The sequence below is a fragment of the Aegilops tauschii genome, chromosome 6 (genome assembly GCF_002575655.3).
Source record: "Aegilops tauschii subsp. strangulata cultivar AL8/78 chromosome 6, Aet v6.0, whole genome shotgun sequence".
NCBI classification, from domain to species: Eukaryota; Viridiplantae; Streptophyta; class Magnoliopsida; order Poales; family Poaceae; genus Aegilops; species Aegilops tauschii.
This window is the reverse complement of record NC_053040.3, coordinates 379,507,336-379,516,004: the sequence shown is the minus strand read 5'-3', so window position 1 is coordinate 379,516,004 and position 8,669 is coordinate 379,507,336. Positions and strand designations below refer to the sequence as shown.

The 8,669-nt window shown below is 52.7% G+C and overlaps 1 long non-coding RNA gene across 1 annotated transcript; it reads right to left on the bottom strand.

Annotated features, from left to right (window-relative positions):
* Window positions 1–5,920: 5,920 nt before the first annotated feature.
* Window positions 5,921–8,293, bottom strand: LOC141025966 (uncharacterized). The gene is made up of 3 exons (XR_012187956.1): window positions 7,782–8,293; window positions 7,243–7,609; window positions 5,921–6,248 (listed from the first exon to the last, which is right to left on the bottom strand). It is a non-coding gene; the product is annotated as an uncharacterized lncRNA (long non-coding RNA).
* Window positions 8,294–8,669: the final 376 nt, after the last annotated feature.

Here is an 8,669-nt window from a genome sequence, read left to right as displayed (position 1 = left end):
TTGTTGTACTAGACTTTGCATGCTATGTATGGATGATTTCTGATATTTTCTATCCAAACTTTGATGAATTCCGTCATATTTGATTAATTTCGTCCCGTTAGTTAAAATGCAATTTGAAATATATGCGGATAGCATTGGATGGTCGGCTCCCGCATCTACGTTAGTGGACTGGTCCCCTGTCCGAGGACGGATGCGGTGTCTGGCTCGTGGGTTAGCGTTGAAGATGCTTAAGGGAATCTCCAGGGACAACCCGCAAATTTCCTCCCGCATCCGTCCGCGGACACGGAGGGACCAGTTCGCGGACAGGAATGTGGGAGGCCGTCATCCAACGCTAGCCGCATACATCCGGCCAACAATTCGAACCAACCTCATGAAATTCAATCAAACCGCGGATTCAATTCAAGTTCGGACATAATTTACATAAAAATATTAATATTCTGACCGTTTAACTAAAAGAATAGAAACAAACCTAAACCCTATACCGGACGACCACCTCGTATGCGTGGCCGCCCTGCCCTGCCACACCACCGTCTCCGTCGGTGCCATCACCGTCGTCCCTCCAGCAGCGGTACGGTGCCGGAGGGCCACAACAGCCTTGTCCGGCGGCTGCCTGCCACTCGCGAAGGAGCCGCTCCGCCTCCTACTGCGTCGTGCGGAGTGTCGCGGAGGCCACTGCCAACGTGGCCTTTGGAGCCCTGGTGGCGGCCTCTCCTCGTCGATCTTGGCGAGTTCGCTATCAACACGGCGGCGACGCCTTTCGGCCGTGTCCGCGGTGGTCACAGAGCGGTCGAGCGCCCATGCGGCGGCGAGGTCTGGGTCGTTGCGGACTCAGTCCAGCATCATGTCACTCTTGACGAACGCAGAGCAGCGACTGGCATTGTGTCGTCGTATTGCTCCTACTGCCGAGTCGCGCGCTCTGCCTCAAACACGATGGCCCTCGAGCCCGAGGGACCACCGAGGTAGTGAGGAGGCGGCCTTGTGCCTTCTCGATCGCGGGCGACAACTCCTCCTTGACGGCAAGGCCGTGGCGGCGCGGCGGCGACAACGCGTGTCGATGCAGCCGTCCCGGCTGCGTGGTGGGGATGCAGGCTCCTCCTTTACGTTGCGTCTGATCTGGACGCCGCGGTGGTGCGGGGGCGAGGCCAGCTCCTCCTTCACGCGGTGTCTGATCTGGACGCCACGGTTGTGCCGACGCGAGGCCGGCTCCTCCTTCATAGGTAGGAGCGTGGATGCCGGCTCGGTCTTGACAAGGTGGCGCGGCGGGGAGACCGGCTCCTCCTTCACGCGCGCTGGCGATGGCGGCGACGGACCCATGTTACAGTGCGATGAACGTCTCCACCGTATCTACTTTTCCTAACGCTTTTCCTCTTGTTTTGGACTCCAATTTGCATGATTTGAATGAAACTAACCCCGGACTGACGCTGTTTTCAGCAGAACTACCGTGGTATTGTTTTTGTGCAGAAATAAAAGTTCTCGGAATGGAACGAAACTTTGCGAGGATTTTTTATACAATAAAAGAGAATTTCTGGAGCCAAGAGTCACCTGGGTGGGCACAGCCCACCATGGCGGGCCTGCCCCCCAGGCGCGCCCAGGTGGGTTGTCCCCACCTGGTGGCCCCGTAGACCCTGAAACCGACGCTATAAAATCCTATTTTTGGAGAAAAAATCAGGGAGAAAGAATTATCGCGATCCACGAGATGGAGCCACCGTCACCTCCTGTTCTTCATCGGGAGGCCAGATCTTGAGTCTGTTTGGGGCTCCGGAGAGGGGGATCTTCGTTCTTCGTCATTACCAACCCTTCTCCATCACCAATTTCATGATGCTCCCCCGCCGGTGAGGAGTTGGATGAGATTCATCATGTAATCGAGTTAGTTTTGTTAGGGCTTGATCCCTACTATCCATTATGTTCTGAGATTGATGTTGCTATGACTTTGCGATGCTTAATGCTTGTCACTTTGGGCCCGGGTGCCATGATTTCAGATTTGAACCGTTTATGTTATCATCATTATATCCATGTTCTAGATCCGATCTTGCAAGTTATAGTCACCTACTATGTGTTATGATCCGGCAACCCCGGAGTGACAATGGTCGGGCCACTCCCGGTGATGACCGTAGTTTGAGGAGTTCATGTATTCATCATGCGTTAATGCTTTGTTCTGGTTCTCTATTAAAAGGAGGCCTTAATATCCCTTAGTTTCCAATTGGACCCCGCTGCCACGGGAGGGTAGGACAAAAGATGTCATGCAAGTTCTTTCCATAAGCACGTATGACTATTTACGGAATACATGCCTACATTATATTTATGAACTGGAGCTAGTGCCGTATCGCCCTAAGTTATGACTGTCACATGATGAATATCATCCAACAAATTACCGATCCAATGCTTACGAATTTATCTTATATTGTTCTTGCTAAGTTACTACTGCTATCGTTACTGTTGCACTTGCTACAAAACTACTGCTATCACTGTTACCGTTACCATTGCTGCTGCTACTATTATCAAAACTATCATATTACTTTGCTACTGATCACGTTGCTGCAGATAATTAATCTCAAGGTGTGGTTGAATTGACAACTCAGCTGCTAATACTTACAAATATTCTTTGCCCCCCCTTTGTGTCGAATCTATAAATTTGTGTTGAATACTCTACCCTCGAATGCGATCTCTTATACTTGTGGGTTATCATGTGACTACTCCTTCATTATCTCGATCTGATGGACGAAATCATCGTCCGTCCGAGCGGCCTCCTTGAGGAGTCGGGGCAGCTGCGACGGCGGCTCCTGCGGCGGCGCCTGGTCCTCCTTGTCACCGATGGAGATGACGATCTCCTCCTTGGCGGAGGAGCCGACTGCCGTGGACGCTGACGGGCCCGAAGAGCGTCTGCGGCAGCGCCAAGAACCGCCGGAGGAACTTCTGCCTACTCCGCCTGTCGGTGCGGAGCACCACGACTTCGGCATTGCCAGGGCTTGGGTCGAAGGGGTGGGGGAGGGGCTCGGGTACGGAGATGGGGGAGGGGAGGGGACCAGTGCTCGGGGAGGGGGTGGTGCATGTCTGTGCATCTTCGGCGCACGGTTTACATAGCCGCGGCGAGGCCCATGCGAAGGGGCGGTCCGCTTCAATGCGGCGCAGCGGCCGGAGTTGGTTCCTCGGAAACCTGCGTCCGAATTGATGCGGCGGCCGCCGAGAGGTCGCGTCGGTTAGCGCCGCCCTCCATCCTCCCCGGTCATATCGTGGCATCAATTTCGGCCTCCGCGTGCTTTGGGCCGACATGAATACGGCGCGTTAAGCGGTGCCTCCATCGGAATAAAAGCGCGGGAGGGGCGGGTGAGGGGTTTTTGGTCGGCCACTGTGGTCAAAAGCGTGCGTGGGATCGGTCCGGACTCCTGCAGATCTCTCCCATGTTTGTCTCCAGTTTGTGGGAGAAATCGCGTCCGGACCTCCCTGCGGACCGATACATGACCGTGTTGGATGGCTTTGACGGTCTGGACAACGCAATTCGAACAGTCCGCCTTGGCGATGCCCTTAACCTATGATTTAATTCCAGGTGGTGACCCTCCAACGAATCGTCGGTTCTTGGCATCTGTGTGTTTTCTCGTCGTCTTGCATCAAGATCTCTCTTTCTTCATTTTTGTGCGAAGAGTGCTCCAAGATCTCTATGTGTGCAAGAGCAGTACGGATACGGATGGAACTTGTGGTTTGCTTTTGACTCGTGAAGTGCTGTCGATCCGATCCGTGTCGTATTGGATGGCATGTTACGGCGTGGATCTATCCATAAACTCTACCACTGTTGAATCACGTGCTGCTAGATCGATCCGGTTACAGCCGCAGGGTCTCGAGGGGATTGGTCACGCATCGTGTGCACATGCATGACCTGTGCATCCTCCTCTGCTTGTTCGCTCCTGCAGCAGCCAGAGTAGTAAACTGCTAGTGGTGAGAGCATCTCCAGCCGTTGGCCCTTCAGGGCGGCGCCTAAAATTGTCGCCTGAGGATGACCCGGCGAAAAAATGGGCCTGGGCGAGTTGGCCCCCAGCCGCCGCCCCCGGGCCGGCCCCAGGCGGGGAAAAAATTATGTAGTAAATTTACGCAAAGTTTGGCTAAAACACGCCAAATTTCGGCAAACTTGGGCTTATATTCGCGGATTTAAATCGAGTAGTCGCCATTACATATAAAAACTAATAAAAAAACTTGCTGAAGGCCGAGAAGTCGCCGTCGCCGCCGCCATTGTCGGCCTTCTCCTCCTTGACTCGGGCGCCCCTGCTGGACCCCTCCCCGGCTAGTGGCCGCGGCGGCGCGTCATCGTCGTCGTCGCTGTCGTTGATGATGACGACTCCTCCTTCGTCGCGGCCTCGGCGGCGCTGCTCGAAGCGCCGCAGGGCGGCGCGCTGGCGCTCCGTCGCCATCTTGATGGAGTCCTGGCGTGCCCATTCAAGGGTCGCGTCGTTGTTGAGCTCGACCTCGCCGTGCTTCGTCTTCACCGGCGCGAGCCCCGGCTCCGTCTTTGGCTTAACGAAGCGCGGAGGAGGAGCCGACGAGGAGGCGCGCCGGCCGCCCTCGTTGATGACGATGTCGGGCTCGGCCTTGACGCCGAGCAGCGTCGGAGTGCCGGAGGAGTGGGAGGAGGAGCGGGAGGAGGAGGACGCGCCGAACCTCCTTGGCGCCCATTGCCCGTCGCCTCGGCGGTGCGTCGGCCCAGCGCGCATGTCCGGCGGCGCCGGGATGTTCGCCTGGAACAGGAGCCAGGACTCCTGTTCGCGGAGCGAACAACGGCCGAAGCCGTTGGCCGCCGCCTCGTCTCCGGGGAAACGCTCGGCCATCGGGGAGATGGAGTGGCTGGGGAGAAGAGATCGGCGGCGGCGCTCGGGAGATGGAGTGGCTGGGGGAGAAGAGATCGGCGGCGGGTGCGCTTGGGAGAGGGAGGGCTGGGGGAGAAGAGCTTGGCGGCGGCGCTCGGGAGAGGTGGAGAGGTGGCACTCATCACAGGCGAGCGAGGCCATATATAGCCGCGCCGCGTCCGTGTGTACGCGTCCGAGGGAGGGGAGGCGTCGGCGCGCCGCCCCGTGAACGCGCCGCCCGTGAGGAATCAATGGTAAAGCTGACCGGCGGCAGCCTTGCCATTGATTCCTTGCGGGAAACCGAGGCGTCTCGAGAAGACGAGGCGAGCGGTGTCGCTGACGCGGCTGCCCCGCGGCGCTTTCGCGTCAAAAATGATTCGCCCGGCGCCCCCGAGCGCCTCGAGCGCGCCGGGTTCGGGTTGGGTCCGCCGGCGCCAATTTCGGCCTGAGCCGGCGAAAAAAGAGCCCCTGGGGCGTGACTGGACCGATTTTTTGACGCCGGCGGCCGAAAAATCGTCTGGAGGGCCTTGTTGGGGCACGGCTGAAGATGCTCTGAGTGCTTAACCAGGCACGTGCGGGCACAAGGTGCACATCTTCCCATGTGCACACGCCAAGTTGATTAGGATAACTTCAACGCGAATCCCCAGCAAACGATCCGACCAACGTTCCAAACATTTTTTGGGTCATCAAACTATCTGGACCGGTTCAAACGTCCGAAATCTTTTGAAGAAGCATCAAACCAGGAGGAGGTTTGTGGACGTTTGGACGTTCGCCACACAGGACCTGACAGCATAGACACACACAAAAATCTCACACGGAGCCGTGTTTGAATTGTAATATTCCTATTCGAATTATTATTGCATTGAAGTATTTATACTTTAATTATGAAGAATCGTGCTATTTATTCTTGACTAGTAAGTACGTACGTGCAACGCACGCATAGACGTCTGTCACATTATGTTTGTTAATGAATAAATAAGGATTAGCTGAGATGATAAGTACAATATTTTTCAAAATATTCCTAGGATAACAACTTAATTATTAGAAGTGCATTGTCTGGCCATTTACACAAAAAATTAAGAGCTGAATTGAACAGTGGGAAAAAATGGATCTTCAATATTAAACAAGGTGTTTGAGCCAGCCAAAAAAAAAAGGAACTATGATAACAACATCCATCATAAAAAACAGAAAATACATGGATAACTATGACATATTTGCTCTTCATATGAAGACTCAGCTACTCCCCGATTCATTTAGTCGATTCTTATTAGGCTTTTATGAGCATAGTTTAAACAACAATAGTGCATGAAAGGAACCGAAACTGGCAAGGAACTCTTTTCGGGAAATCAATTCTTAAGTGTTGAGGACAACTGGATTCCCTCCAACTTGAGTGGTAAAAGAGGTTGCTTTGGTTTCCTGAAAATCATCATGAAACCATTGAGAAGTTATCAAAATATGCCTGAATAGAATTGACAGTTGTGAAGTTAAATCAGAATACATGTCCACTAAGACATCTCTAATGAAAACTCAATTTATTACACAGATCTCATATGCTTCTTTAATTCTGGCTGATCAACTTTAATCAATATTTCCATGATGAAAATAACAACTACTCTCACATCCGCCCATAAATTTTATAAATATAGCATTGCAATCTCAAAAAGAATATTGTAGCAGCAATTTCGTTAACATAGTTGTACTATTGCTAGTTCGACGGAACAAAGGGATATACACCAGCGGAAAGCACCTTCTTACTGTAGGTTAGAATTTGCAGTGCAGCAAGGCTGGTGTTTTCTTACCACTGGCCAATCATATTTCATTAGAGATGGTAATTCTCAATTGAAATGTAATTTAAGAATATAGAGGCGATGCATTATCAGTACCTTCTATGGGCAGCCAATCCACATAAATTGGATAAAAATGGGTTCATACTTCATTGTCCGACTTGAATCAAGGCTACTACAGCTTTTCAGTAAAAACACATTGCCATCTTATTAGTAGTAGGCTCAAGGAAGCATCAATACATATAATTTGTTAGATTTTCTGTATGATGGTGGTGATTTTGCTGCAAGTATCGACTAACACAAATACACCTGAAATACATAACACCCTAGCAGAAATCTAAGATACAAAAAACATACGCTTTGCCGACTTTTGATATGTTTCAGACCTTGATTTAAGCCATTCTTACACATGGATACATGAACCTTCGTTTGACGGTCTTGATGGTCTTGTGAATTACAGAAATATGAGCGGTGGCTGGACGAAACGTGTTCGATGCAGTATGGGAGCTAAATCACTCCAGTAGATTAGTGCCAAACCTGCCCCGGTAGTCACAGGCAAGCAAGAAGAGCACACTGAAAGTCAGATAGTGGTGGGTGGGCATAGAGAGAAGATAAGATCGACCCACCCAAGCAAGCAAAGCCAGTGAACCCATGGCGGAAGCGGAGGTGCACTTGCTGGAGCAGATCCACGTGGCGCCGGCGGCGAGGACACCCGTCTTCGGAGCTCCCCATCACTTCTTCGACGACCTCGCCTGGCTCTTCATGGACTCCTTCGAGCGCCTTTTCTTCTACCCCCCACACCGACCGGGCCACCGTGTTCCCGCTGCCTTCCTGCCTGACGTGCTCCCCCGCTTCTTCCGGCTCGCCGGCACCATCCTCAGCCCCGCCGCCCGCTGCTTCTCCTACTCAAACGGCCACGATGCGCTCGACCTCGTCCTCGCTGTGTTAATGGAGGACTTCAACTGGCTTGAGTATGAGATTACCCCTCCTTTGCTGAATCAAGATGGTAGTAGCTTGAGTATTCATTAAATCAAAATATGGATCAACTTCAAGATAATGCCACAAGATTTATCTTTCAGTGTCAGAGTCTGACAATCAACATTCTATATGATCCATTCCGTTTTTCTGTAAGTGCACGTCCATTGTTTTAAGAGTGTGGCCTTACCTCCCTGTAGGAGATCAAGATCCCAGTCCTGTCCATTCTGTCGCGTCAGCCTCAGGAGATTCAACTCCACCGACCTGTGGATATACACTGATAACAGAGACATAGTCGACTGTTCAACGATAGAACCTGAGGCAACCGCAGTGATCCCTGCATCTGTTTTCGAGGAATATGATTCCCACGTCAAGCGAGCCTGCGCTCGGCGCGGCCGAGCCCGCTGTGTCCCATGCGGCCGCCTCTGCTCGTCGGAGGAGAGGGACCCGCCGCCGCCGACGCAGATCGATCGCGCTGTGTCCCCCGCCGCCGCCGCTGCTCGATAGAGGAGAGGAACCCCGCCGCCAACGATGGCCGAGCCCGCTGCGTCTCGTGCCGCCGCTGCTGCTGGAGGGAGGAGAGGGACCCCGGCGGCGTCCTGTGGCGGCGGCGAGGAGGAGAGGGAAGGGGGGGAGGGGAGTGGGGAACGATGGAGGCGAGGCAGGACGAAACGTGGCCTCTCATTTTCTTTTTTTTCGGACGGCAGACGTGGGCTCTCCTGATTTTTTTTACGGGACACGTTGGCTCCCCTTTTCGTGCCGATTTGGTGGATGGCAGAGTTTTCGTTCGCTCCTGAAGATGTTCTCTTGTTTAATAGTAGTATAGATTATTTTTTAGTGCTTGGGGATAGGAAAAAAAGGAGCGGACGAACATGTGGTGATTACGGTTGGATGGCAGACGTCCCACCCACTCTTATTATTATTTTTGCGGGAATTTTTTTTCAACTATTCATCTTTAATCATGGTAGTACACCGAACACTAGAAATAATAAAAATTACATCCAGATCCATAGACCGCCTAGCGACAACTACAAGCACTGAAGCGAGCCGAAGGCGCGCCGCCGTCATCGCCCCTCCC